The sequence below is a fragment of the Cryptomeria japonica genome, chromosome 4 (genome assembly GCF_030272615.1).
Source record: "Cryptomeria japonica chromosome 4, Sugi_1.0, whole genome shotgun sequence".
In the NCBI taxonomy this organism is placed as follows: domain Eukaryota; kingdom Viridiplantae; phylum Streptophyta; class Pinopsida; order Cupressales; family Cupressaceae; genus Cryptomeria; species Cryptomeria japonica.
In genome coordinates, this window is record NC_081408.1 from 542743741 (window position 1) to 542758541 (window position 14801).

Here is a 14801-nt window from a genome sequence, read left to right on the forward strand (position 1 = left end):
TATCATTGTTTATACAATGTTTATTATAATAATATGAATTTATTCTATTTGAATATTTCAAGAAGATTATTATTAATAAATATTAATTAATAATAATATTTAATAAATAAATAAGTATTTAATAGCTTCAAATAATTATTTGATATTAGATATTATATTAATTAATAATCATAATTGCTTCAACTAGGTTATATATAATGATTAAGGAGGGAACATGACACCCTGTTACGAGTAACCTCGATAGAGGATTTCAAATCCAAGCTAATGGATTACCTGGTTAGAGGATTTAGACAACACCAAGCCTGTTAAAGCTTACCCGGTTAAGGGATTTAACTCTTGTAATGGTTAGAGAACAACATGGTCTTTGATGATCTGGTAATAGCACTATCTTGCTTATTCAGATCCCTTTATGCTCCTATCTTCCTTTAAAACATTCTGCAAACACTCCTTCTAGTTCGACAATCAATTACACTACCACACTTAACCAAATTGCCAACACAATTACAAAACAACTCATCGACCTTATAAGCAAATATAATAGGTCAGTAACACATCACAAAACCTACAAATCTCATCAAGATTACAAACATATCAGTTCAATCATGACCATTATACTACATAGCAATCAACTACACATTGTTCTAGACAACTTGAATCGCTCCTGGATCACCGCACATCGAATCTTGTTACTCATCACGTAGTTATCACTTCATGCTATGTGTTTTCTCATTCCCAAGATAAACAATTATCTTCACACACCAAAACCACTTTGAAACTCATCACACGCATCATGCATACATGGCATCTTCATCTCTAATCACCATTCGATCATATATGAACATAGCCGATTCACCAAGCTCCATCGGTTAGGGTTTAACATATCAACTAGTAAGGGTTACCGGTTGATCACTCTGCTTCAAATACCAATACCGTTTTCCATCACTGCTTTACCACCGGTTGCAATACAACTCCATTACCGGTTACTATTGACATCAATGATAAAACTATAGTTCATCAATGCAATCTTCATTCAATACCAATAATCTCCCCCTTTGGCATTGATGGCAATACAAATATCAATACCCTTTGATTGTGATGATTGAGAGTAATGCACATACACATGTATAGGAATCCTAGTTTACATTTTTCCTTGTACTCTCCTTCAACTATATCTCCATGTCTTCAGCTAGTAAGTGGCTATCAATCATATATAATTTTTCTCCCTATCAATCATACAGTTCTTCTTCCCCTTTGACAACAATGCCAAAGTGAATACCAATAACAACTAGTTAGCCATTCCATGCTTCACTAATCTGCAACAACAATCTGCAACTTGTTGCACCCCCTGTGGAGTAACTCCACTCTACACCAATCCTGCTTCAAGATTTTTAGTAAGCTCCTGGACTAATGTCTTCCACATCTTCTTAATTGACCTCATGTAGGGGTACAACCCTTAACTTACCTCTAAGATACTAAAAAGTAGCCTTAGGTAAAGGTTTAGTAAAGATATCCGCTAGTTGTTCCTTAGTAGATACATGCTCCAATGACACATCCTTACTTTGCACTTTCTCTCTCAAGAAATGATACTTCAACTCAATATGCTTTGTTCTATCTTGCAACATTGGGCTCTTAGAAATGTTTATTGCACTGGTGTTATAACAAAAAATCCTTACCGGTTCTAAAATCTTCAACTTGAAACCTTCCAAAATATGTTTCATCCAGATTGCTTGCGAACAATTCATATATGTTGCAACATATTCAGCTTCTGTAGTTGATTGTGATATACAACTTTGTTTCTTGCTGCTCCAAGATACTAGCCTTCCTCCAAGATATCTAAAAATTGTGCATATGGATACCATAATCCATAATCAATTGTGCCTTTCAGATATCTGAAAATTCTTTTGGTCGCTACCATGTGTGTCTCCTTAAGGCTCTTCTGAAATCTGGCAACTAATCCTATTGCATGAGCAATGTCTGGTCTATTGTAGACAACATAATGTAGTTTACCTATCATTGAGCTATACTCCTTTTCATCCACTGATGCAGAATCATCCTCCTTAGACAGTTTACAACCTGTAACCATTGGTATTCCAACTGGTTTACAGTTTCCCATTCCAAAAGTCTTCAATACTTCTTTCACATATTTGGACTGTGTGATGAAAATACCATCCTTCATCTATTGGATTTGTAGACCTATGAAGAATTTTATTTCACCTACTAGTGACATCTCAAACTCATTCTTCATTTCACAGGCAAAGTTATGACACATATCATCATTTCCTCCAAAAATGATATCATCCACAAATGCCTCACTTACCAATATCTTATCTCCTTCTGACTTGAGATATATGTTACTGTCTTCACTAGTTCTCTGAAAAACCTATCTTCACCAAGTGAGAGTGCAATCTTTCATACCATTCTCTAGGTGCTTGCTTTAGTCCATATAATGCCTTATGTAATTTGCACACCATGTTCTTTTCTACAGTTAAAACATAACCATCTAGTTGTTCAATGTAGACTTTCTCTTCCAATATTCCATTTAGGAATGTTGACTTCACATCCATCTGATATACTTTGAATCCTCTGTATGTTGCAAATGCAAGTAGAGTCCTAACTCCTTCCAATCTTGCAACTAGTGCAAATGTCTCACCATAGTCTTCACCTTCTTCTTGTGCATATCTTTTGCATACCAGTCTAGCTTTATTTCTGACTAGTACTCCATCTTCATTCAGTTTATTCTTGAATACCCATTTTGTTCTTATAACATTCTTGTTCCCCAATCTGGGTACCAATGACCAAGTATTGTTCTTCTCTATCTGGTCAAGTTCGTCTTCCGTTGCCTTGATCAAGTTTTCATCTGCAAATGCTTTTTTTGTAGTTCTAATCTCAATGGTGGAAATCATACAAGAGTTCTCTCTAAGCCCTGTTCTTGTTTGCACACCTTCATTCATGTCTCCAATGATCTGATTAGGGCTATGATTGAGTCTATCTTACCTTAGAATGACATGATATTGATTTCCAAGTTCTTCTTCTTGTTCACTTTCTTCTTCCTCTGCTAGACCTTCTTGTTCCAGTTGAACTAGGGCTTCTGTGGTTTGTTCACCAAACTCTGGCTTCACCGATTCTGGTTCCAAAAATAGTGTGTAAGGTTTTTCTTCTTTCTTCTCCTCATTGGTTTCTCCTGATTTCTCAAGAAACTCATCAACTCGGGCATTTATACTTCCAATGATCTTCTTGGTCCGATTGTTGAAACACTTGTAATCTTTGCTCTTGGTAGAGTAACCAAGAAATATGCCTTCATCACTCTTGGCATCAAGCTTACCAACATAGTCACCTCTCTTGATAAAACATCTACTACCAAAAATCTTAAAGTAACTAACATTAGGTGATCTACCATACCAGTACTCATAAGGAGTTTTATCCTTACCTCTTTCAACTAGTATCTAGTTCATTGAGTACACAAATGTATTGGCAACTTCTCTCCAGAATGTGTTAGCTACACCTCCTTGTATTAGCATAGTTCTAGTAGCTTCAACAACTGACCAGTTGTTCCTCTCTGCAATACCATTCTACTATGGTGTCCTAGGTGCAGAAAGTTGCCTCTTAATTTCATTGTCTCCACAATAACTGGTGAATTCCTCTGAAGTAAATTCACCACCTTGATCAGTTCTTAAGCCCTTGATTTTCTTTCCAATTTCATTCTCAACTAAGGCTCTGAATGCCTTAAACTCGCTAAAATATTTTGTCTTATCTTTCAAGAATGTGACCCACATCATCCTTGAGCAATCATCAATAAAAATCATGAAATATCGATCACCTTGAATACTCCTAGTCCTCATTGGTCTACAAAGGTCGGTATGAACCAAGTCTAGCAAATGTTCTGCTGAGAAATATTTGCTCTTTAAAGTTGAGGATGTCATCTTCCCTAACTGACATTCCTTGCACAAAGCATTCACCAATTTGTCCAACTATGGAAAACCTCTTACTGATTTGGACTTACTGACTTTTACAATGTCATCAAAATTTATATGACAAAATCTCTGATGCCAAAGCCAACTATCTTCTACTTTTGTAATTAAATAATTGTTGACTTTATAACTTAAATGAAACAAGTTACCTCTAGTCTGTTTGCCGATTGCAATCAATTCACCTTTGCTTCCATAAATCTTGCAGACTCCATTCTTGAATTCCAGTGGGTAACCTTTTTCATTTAGTTGAGATACACTCAAAAGATTGTATTTCAGTCCTTCAACCTAGTAGACATCATCTGCACTGCTCTTCTCATTCAAAGAAATGGATCCCTTTCCTTTTACCATGCAGCGTGAGTCATTTCTAAATCTCACAACACCTTCGTTCAACTCTCTCAAAGTAAGAAACTTACTCTGATCACCGGTCATGTGGTGTGAACAACCACTATCTATAATCCAATCATTAGAAATATCCATGCAAGAGACTAATGCCTTCAGATCTGATGTCTCTTCTTTAATAGCAATAAAGAAAATGTCCTCATTTGCATCTTCTTCGGATTCCAATCTTGGAACACTTCCATCAAAACCATTTAATTCAAAGATAGTTAATTTACCAATGATGGAGTCAAGAGTTACCTTTGATTTATCAATAGACTTGAGTTCATGAATGGTTGCAACACGGATAACATAGACCAGTAGAAGGGTTATCAACACCTTGCTATCCAATGTGGTATCCTCCACTGTACCACCAGCACTTTTGATCTCACCTACTATCTCCTTGATCCTCTGACCATACTATTGAATGTTTTCACCTTCAACCATCCGCATATCATCAAATTTACCTCTTACACTCTCTTCTTTGGCAATCTTAACATGCTCATCACCACTATAAATATCCTCAAGTTTCTTCCACACTTCAAAAGCAGTCTCTAATCCATGGACATCAATATACTCTAAATTGGACAAGGAACTGATAATGGCCTCTAATGCTTGATTGTTCTCCTGTTGCTCCTTCTTTTGATCATCTAACAAAATCCCACTAGGAAAGCTATATTTAGTAACAACATGCTCCCAATATTAACTTCCTAAGCTCTTGATATAGATCTTCATCCTATGACTCTAGATTCTGTAGTTTTCCCTATTGAACTTCACACCTTCTTTCTTCATCATGTTCTCCTAGATCTTTTCCTCAAGCTATTATGCTTAAACACAAGAGGACCTGAAATGCTCTGATACCAATTGATAATATGATAAATCAATAAGGATCTGGTCAACTACTGAGAGCGGGGAGGGTGAATCAGTAGATAGAAAACAAACTAAACTTTCACCAAACTTAGTCCCAGCTCATAAACCAATCACTGAACTAACTGGTTTAGACACTGTACCAAAACTGCAACTGCACAATCAAACTTTATCGATTGACCAAAACATCAAAGATACAATGTAATAGATCTGAAACTCACATACCATTTAACCAAAACATTAAAACACTTGACTAACATCAGTAATAGCTCATTTTAGATCACTTCCAGTCATCTAAACATATCTAAGTGGCTTTACCAGTTAATCATATCAACCATATCAAAACATATCCACAAAATCATTCACCACTTGACACAATGATTTTTCACATAGAAACCCAAATGGGAAAAACCACGGTGGGGATGTATACCCACAAGTATTTTGAACTCTTCTGAAGTTCACCCTGTTATAAGCTTATACAATAATGTCCTCTTAAGAACAAATCCGGTTACGGACCACTCGGTTAAGAAATTGACTATAATACCCTATTAAAGGAAATATCATGTTAGGAGTAACGTCGATAGAGGATTTTAAATCCAAGCTAATGGATTACCTGGTTAGAGGATTTAGACAACACCAAGCCTGTTAAAGCTTACTCGGTTAAGGGATCTAACTATTGTAATGGTTAGAGAACAACAAGGTCTTTGCTAATTTGGTAATAGCACTATCTTGCTTAGTTAAATCCTTTTATGCTCCTATCTGCCTTCAAAACATTCTGCAGACACTCCTTCTAGTTCAACAATCAATCACACTACCACACTTAACCAAATTGCCAACACAATTACAAAACCACTCATCGACCTTATAAGAAAATACAATAGGTCAGTAACACATCAAAAAACCTACAAATCTCATCGAGATTACAAACATATTGGTTCAATCATGACTATTTTATTACATAGAAATAAACTACACATTATTCTAGATAACTTGAACCGCTCTTGGATCACCGCACATCGAATCCTGTAACTCATCACGTGGTTATCACTTCATGCTATGCATTTGATCATTCCCAAGATAAACAGTTATATTCATGCACCAAAACCACTTTAAAACTCATCACACGCATCATGCATATGTGGCATCTTCATCTCTGATCACCATTCGATCATAGATCAACATAGTCGATTCACCAAGCTCCATCAGTTAGGGTTTGGCATATCAACTAGTAAGGGTTACTAGTTGATCACTTTGCTTCAAATACCAATACTGGTTTCCATCACTACTTTACCACCACTTGCATTATTGCATCACTACCAGTTGCAATACAAATCCATTACTGGTTACTATTGACATCATTGACAAAACTATAGTTCATCAATGCAATCTTTATGCAATGCCAACAGATAGTCATACCCAAGAGCCTGTATGACATTTTGGATGCTAGGAGACAAACTGCAAATAAGGAAGATGAGAGATTAAAAGAATATGTATTAGTTAATCTATACTCAATAATCTCTAAGGAAGAGATAGACAAATTACTTCAATTAGAAAAGATTGAGTTCAGAAGTAAAGATAGAGTAAATAAAATCATGTTAGGAAAAATTGATGAAGTTGCAAAGGAAATCGAGAAGATTTTGACAAAAAAATTGTTAGATAATAAGTATGAAGTCAATCAACAAGGTGACTCTAATATGAAAGCCGAGCAAAAAATGGATGATACTTCTATCCCAAATGTTTATACTATTGAGCCAGAAGAAGTCAGAGTTGAATATGCAGTTGACAAGGGTGGAGAGGATGCAAGGAAAGCTGATGAGGATAAGGACAAGAGTGATAACCCTTTGGTTCTTGGAAAAGAGGTAGACACAGAGAAGGATGCAAAAAAGGAACATGTGGAGGTCAAGGTTGAAGTTGAAGCTGAGGCAAGACACATTGAGAAATCAGTAAAGGGGAAGCAGACTCTTGTAGAGGATCCATAATTCACTCAAGGTCCCATCAACATTGCTTCTTTGAACCCTGTCCAGGCACTCAAATTGGTTGTGTTTGCTTAAGCCAAAGCTAGTGAGGACTTTCTTAGATCCCACACATAGGATAGTGAGTTGCCTACTATGGCATTTGGTGTTCTGGAGAAACTCATGCCTTCATTTTAGGACTCATTAGACACTCCATCCGGGCAATTAAATTTTTTAATCAACTTTGTGGACAGTCACTTTAAATATTTTAAAAAATAAGCTGAAGAGAAGGTCTGGAATGATTTTAATGCAAGAAGGCTCCTGACATTAATGATGATGATTGCATATGACAAAGTTACTTTGGATGCGTGTGTAAAAAGTATACAAGATAGTTAAACCAAGGGTGGTAAGATTTATAAATCATTCTTATCTCTATCTAAATTCACCCAGGATATTGAGAAAAAGGCTAAAGAATATGAGGATCAACTTGTGCAGATGTCTTAGTCATTTGATCCCTTATCGGTCTCCATGAACAGTCATGAAGACCAAGTAATACCCTTACTTGAGAAAATTGGGAGTTTGAATCAAGAAAAAGGGAAAATAATTGGCAGAGTTTGTGAACTTAGGAGTCACAATACTCCCTAGTTGGATGTCATGCTCAGTGCTCTTCAAGATTCCCAAAGTTCCATGAAATCCAAGGAGCCGACAAATATCAGATCAACAGAGGCACTTGCATACCTTTTCAATGAGCTTTTAACAATTTTGGAATGCCTTAAGAAGGGTTGGAATAGCCACCTAAATTCTTTGAAGAATTCTTACATAGACATTTTCAATTTTTTGTGAGTATGAGAAGACTATATGTACATATGTAAATAGCATTTTCTGCTTAAATTTTTTATTTTCGGAACTATACCTTTACCATTCTGAAGCAGTCATTGATGAGGAGGGACCTCAAGGAGATCAGTCCAAATTGGCCAGTAGGAGTTAACACAACAAAAACACAGATATGATGGAGGCAATGCAGAACAGATAATTTTATTGAATGAAAAGTTAATTACATCTAGCTAGTAACAACCAGTTTACAACATACCGGCACACAAGCATGGTAGAATAGGTCTCACTAGGACCTTGAATTGAAAGATCTATCTTCTAGGTACAATCTATCTATCTGATACTTCCTTATTCTCTAAGTTGATTGATTCCATTCAAAAGCATGATTACAATTATATATATATATATATATATATATATATATATATATATATATATATATATATCGATCCAAAGGATTAGGTTGGCCCAAAAGGATCAAAACCCTAACGTGCAGAAATGAATGAGGTCAGCCTCCAAAAAATCCAAAGGATGAAACGTAGAAGGTTGGCCACATGCCAAGAAAAATCAAGATCAATGCCCAAGGCTCTGCAAGCATCGAAATAGGTTTCGATAGATCACCAGAATAGGTCTCAAGAAACCGGTAACAAAGGAAACTAGTAACAAGAAACTATCAAGGAAACCAGTAGCAATATCTTGCCAAAAAGTGATCCAAATGAGATGTGGTTAGAAAGCAAGCAAGGTGATCAAGTCTTCAAGAAGAATCCAACTCCATAGGAAACCAGTGTGCCAAAACTGGGACACACAGAAAGGAAAAATGAAACTGCAAACAAAAAACAAATAGAAATGAAAAATGTGTTTGGTTGATGCAAGATTATTGTAAACTAGGGATGCCCTTGCATCAGACATTTGGGGTTAATACGAAAAAAGTGAGCCTCTCAATTTGTTGAGTCAGAGGAAAACCAAGGCGGTCTACCTCTGCCTGAGAAATCTAAGATGAATCTTCCACTGGTATGTTCTTCCACTTCAAAAGGTATTCTTTGTACTGATTGCTTCGCATACTACGCCCAATCCTACTATCCAAAATCTCTTCAATCTGATCTGGTTCCTTCTGGGGCAATTGTTTCTCTAAGTGCACAATACTATCCTCACTGAATTCTAGTTCATGGTACTCATAAAGATCTGTAATGTTGAATAAAGGTGAAATAATTAGACTATCTGGTAGCTCGACCTCATATCCATTTCCAGAACTGAACTTTCTCAAGATCTTATAGGGTCCAAACTTCTTCATCTACAAGTTATTATAAGTTCCAACCAGGAATCTCTCTTTTCTCAAATAGACCATCACTTCATTACCAACTTCAAATTCCTTATGTCTCCTCTTCTCATCTTCCTTCTCCTTGTATTTTCTATTCATGTCTTCCAAATGTTGTTTAACCTGAATGTGCAATGTTGCCATGTGATCTACAAATTCTTCTGCTTCTTAACTCTTCTAGTCTTCAATGTTAATGTCTCTCAATTATGCTATTCTTGTAGGATGCACTCCGGTAACAATCTCAAGAGGTGTTTTTCTGGTACTTCTATTCACTGAATTGTTATAGGAAAACTCTACTTGTGCAAGGATCAAATCCCAAATTCTGATTTTATCTCCTACTAAACATCTCAACAAGTTTCCCAAACTCTGGTTAACTACTTCTGTCTATCCATCAATCTGTGGATGAAAAGTAGAAATAAACTTCAAATCTATCTTCATCTTCTTCCAAAGTGTTCTCCAAAGATAGCCAACAAACTTCGTGTCTTTGTCTAAAACTATGCTCTTAGGTAATCCATGCAATCTTACCACTTCCTTGAAAAATAGGTCTGCTATATGCAATGCATCTAATGTCTTCTTGCAAGGTATGTAATGAGCCATCTTTGAAAATCTATCCATTACCACAAATATAGAATCATTCCCTCTTAGTGTCTTAGGTAAGCCAAGTATAAAATCCACACTTATATTAGATTGAGGGTGCATAAGGTCGAGAGCATGTAGGATATCTAGGGAATCTCAACTGGTTAGGTGAGGCTTTATCATGGAGTTCCCCCCCGTTGACCCGAGATGTTGTAGAGAATTTGGACTGGTTGGACTGAGTACTATCCTGAGGATAGTTCGGACACAAAAATCATTCATGTAGGGTTTGGAAGGATGATCAGAACAAGAGCAGCAAATCCCACATTCTGACTACTACCTTTTGCAACTTGACAAACTCTACAACTCTACACATATCTCTTAACATCCTTAGGAATCTGGGGCCAAAAGTACTGCTCACTCACCAATGCAACTGTTTTATCAATGCCAAAGTGTCCAGCTAAACCTCCACTATGCTTCTCTTTTACCAAGTTCTCTCTCATGGAACTTTTAGGTATGCACAAATGAACTTCCTTAAATAGCATCCCATCCTGAATGAAGTAATCCAACTATTTGCTTCTATCAACCATAACCGATTCTCTACATGCTTTCCAAGGTTCTACAAAATCTAGGTCTTCATCATACAAGGTCTTCAAATCTTCAAAACCTAATATTGTCACTCTCATCTCTGTCAGCAAATTCCATCTCCTACTCAATGCATTAGCAACTTTGTCAGATTTCCCACTTCTATGTTTCAATACAAAGGTGTAACTCTACAAGAACTCTACCCATCTCATATGTCTTTGATTCAACTTACTCTGACTTCTCAAATATTTCAAAGCTTGATGATCTGTATACAACACAAACTCCTTAGGAAACAAGTAATGTCTCCATTTCTTCAAGGCTTGAATTATGGCATAAATTTCTTGATCATATACTAAATATCTCTTCTAGGCATCATTCGATTTCTCACTGAAATATGTTATTGCTCTCCCTTCTTGACTCAAAATTGGTCCTATTTCTATTCCACTTGAAATACCTTATTGAAATCCGGTAAAGCCAACATAGGTTGTTCAGTCACTTTCTATTTCAACAACTCAAATTTTGTTTGCTCTGGTGGTCTACTTGAATTCCTTCTTATCTCCCCTCATGGTCTCAGTCATAGGATTACAAACTAAACTAAAATTTTTGATAAACTTTTGGTAAAAACTAGCCAATCCGTGAAATGATCTTACCTCTCCAATGCTTTTTGGTGTAGGCCACTCAACAATGGCTTTCACTTTCTTAGGGTCCATCTTCAAACCATCCTCAAATATCACAAATCCTAAATAGACTAACTCATCCTTCATGAAAGTACACTTCTTGATATTGATCAGTAACTTTTCTTCTCTCAACCTCTACAAAACTTGTCTTAACTGCAACAAATGTTCCTCTTTCATTTTACTGATAATTAGAATGTCATCCAAGTACACAATAACAAAATTACCCAATAATTTCTTCAAAAACTCATTCATCGGCCTCATGAAAGTACTCGATGCATTACTCAGTCCAAAAGGCATCACCAACCATTCATATAATTCTTCATTTGTCTTAAATGTTGTCTTCCATTCATCACCTTCTTTGATCCTAGTCTGATGATATCCACTCTTCAAATCTATCTTTGTAAAGTTCTTTTCTCCACTCAAACAATCCATTATGTCATCCATCCTAGGCAAGGGAAATCGATATTTTACTGTGATCTTGTTTATTTCTCTTGAATGGGTACACATCCTCCATTCTCCATTCTTCTTAAGTTCTAATACTACTAGTAATGCAAAAGGGCTCAGACTTTCCTTGATCAAACATTTCTTCAATAGCTCCTTCACTTGTCTATTTAGTTCTTCATTCTCTATCAGTGTTAACCGATGTGCAGTTTGTTAGGTAAACTAGCTTCGGGAACTAATTTCATGCAATGACTAATACTTCTAATAGGCGGCAATCCATCAGGTACATTATCTGAAATGATGTCCTCATATTCTGTTAGTAAATCTCTTATCTATGTCAGGTGTTCTCCTTCTGGTTCCGGTCTCTCTGCTTCTTAGTAAATAAGGCAAAACACACATTCTCATGTCTCAGTCCATTCATGAACTTCCTTCCATCTACAAGATAGATTCTGGTATTTGTACAGACTTGATTCTTCAAAGGTTCCTCCAAAGGCAACAAGGTTGGCTTCATCCCATTGGCCATAATAGTGTATGTATTCTTCCTCCTATCATGTATTGCTTGTCTATCAAACTGCCAGGGTCTTCCCAACAAAAGATGACAAATGTCCATAGGCATAATATCACACAAAACTTCATCATGATAATTCCCAATTTTCAATTTTACTAAACACGATTCACTTACTAACAACTTATGTTCATCCTAAATCCATGCTACCTGGCAAGGCTTAGGGTGGTTCAATCTCTCCAATTTCAACTTATTCACAATCTCTTCTGAAACAAGATTATCTAAACTACCACTATCAATAACCACTTTAGAACACTTACCAAATACCTTACATCTAGTCTTGAATAGGTTCTTCCTCTGCAAGGGTTCTTTATCTTCTTCGGTATGACATAGAGCTCTCCTCATCATCAACAGTTCTCCATCTTCCAATTTATTGTCTGATATGGTGGGGTTATCCTCCACTACTGTCGCTCTTCTGGTAGTCTCTGACTTCTTACATTCAAATGCATAGTGTCCTTCTCCTCCAAATTTAAAACAGTTTCCTCTGAATGTCCTTTTGTCTTGTCTTCCAAAGTTCTCATTCTGGTAACCATCTGATTCTCTCCTTCGGTAGAATTTTCTATCATCCTTCCTATATTAATTAACTTCTTTTCTTACTTCCTTGTCCTTGTTCTAATTTTTATTGGTTCCTCTTCCTCTGGTGTATCCTCTTCCTCCGGTAAACCTTCCACCTCTACCTCTCTGTCTCTACTCATGCCTCTTATTCAACTTTTCTTCAGCTTTTATTGCATACTGGTAAGCCTCTTCAACACTCTCTAATTTGATCATACTAAGTTCATATTGTATAGACATCTGCAATCTGTTCAAATATCTTGTAATTTGTTCAATTTCATCATCAACATGTCCATATCTGATGTTCAACTTATAAAATGCTTCGGTGTACTCTTTCACACTAGATTCCTTCTGTCTGAGAATCTACAATTTTTAGAACAGATCTACTTGATAATTTGTTGGGACAAGCTTTGATTTTAACTTAGCAATCATCCTATCCCACATTTTAATCTTTTCTTTACCTCTTCTTTGCCTATCAACTTGCAAGTGTTCCTACCAAAGAGATGCATGACCCTTCAACCGGGTACAAGCATATTTCACCTTCCTCTCTTCTGAAGTGTTTTCAAAATCAAAATACTTCTCCATCTCTGAGATCCAATCCATGAATTCATCTGAATATAATTTCCCATCATATTCCAGTGGGGTAAAATGAGGTTTAGCGTTCACCCTACTTAAAACCCTTAAAAACCTTTCCTCCTTTGGATCAACTGCTGGCAGGTTTACTTGTTTGTCGGGGCTTCTTCTCCCTCATCTTTGCTCACATCCTCAACATGTTGGCCTCTTCTCTGGGATGTCTCCACGGCTTCTAACCAAGCTGCTATTCCACACAACATATCTATTACAACATGGTTTGCATTTCCGTGCGCTCCACCATTCCTAGTTCCTCTTTGCGCCATTGATCCACGCTAGTCCTCTGCAATTGCAAGTCAGATTCACAATCCACCACCCTACAACAAGATTCAAGACATGCAACCTCCGGAATGAACTTTGCTCTGATACCACTTGAAGCAGTCATCAGTGAGGAGGGACCTTCAGGAAATCAGTCCAAACCGGCCAGCAAGAGTTAACACAACGGAAACACATAGATATGATGGAGGCAATGTAGAACAAATAATTTTTTTACATGAAAAGTTAATTACATCTAGTCGGTAACAACTGGGTTACAACATACCAGTACATAGGCTTGGTAGAATAGGTCTCACTGGGACCTTGAATCAAAAGATCTATCTTCTAGGTACAATCTATCTATCTGATACTTCCTTATTCTCTGAGTTGATTGATTCCATTCAAAAGCATGATTACAAATATATATATTGATCCAAAGGATTAGGTCGGCCCAAAAGGATCAAAACCCTAACGTGCAAAAATGAATGAGGTCAGCCTCTAGAAAATCCAAAGGATGAAATGCAGAGGGTCAGCCACATGCCAAGCAACATTGAGATCAACGCCCAAGGCTCCGCAAGCATCAGAATAGGTTCCAATAGATCACCAGAATAGGTCTCAGGCAACTGGTAACAAAGGAAACAGGTAACAAGAAACTATCAAGGAAACCAGTAATGATATCTTGCCAGAAAGTGATCCAAATGAGATGCAGTTAGAAAGCAAGCAGAGTGATCAAGTCTCCAAGAAGAATCCAACTCCACAGGAAACCGATGTGCCAAAACCAGGACACACTGAAAGGAAAACTAAAACTGCAAACCGAAAAAAAACACGAAAGAAAATAGTTTTGGTTGATGCAAGATTGCTGTAAACCGGGGATGCTCTTACATCACATTGATGTCAAAAGGGGAGTGTATAGCAGTGATTTTGTTGATCTTATAGGGATTTCTTGATTCTTGGAGTCCAATTGATAAATTATTATTGTGGTGTACATTATTTTGGTTTTTGTTCAACAATTAGTCATTTTTCACTTGTGTTTCCATCAATGTCAAAGGGGGAGATTGTTGGCAAGAGACACTGCATTGTTGTTCAGATGTTGTCATTCATGGAAACTTGAGTTAGATATTCAATTCTCGATTCATGATTCATTCATATCGATAGATTGATTGAGGTTCGGTGAGATTTGATGAGAAGAACAAAGCATACGACAAAGTGTACAAT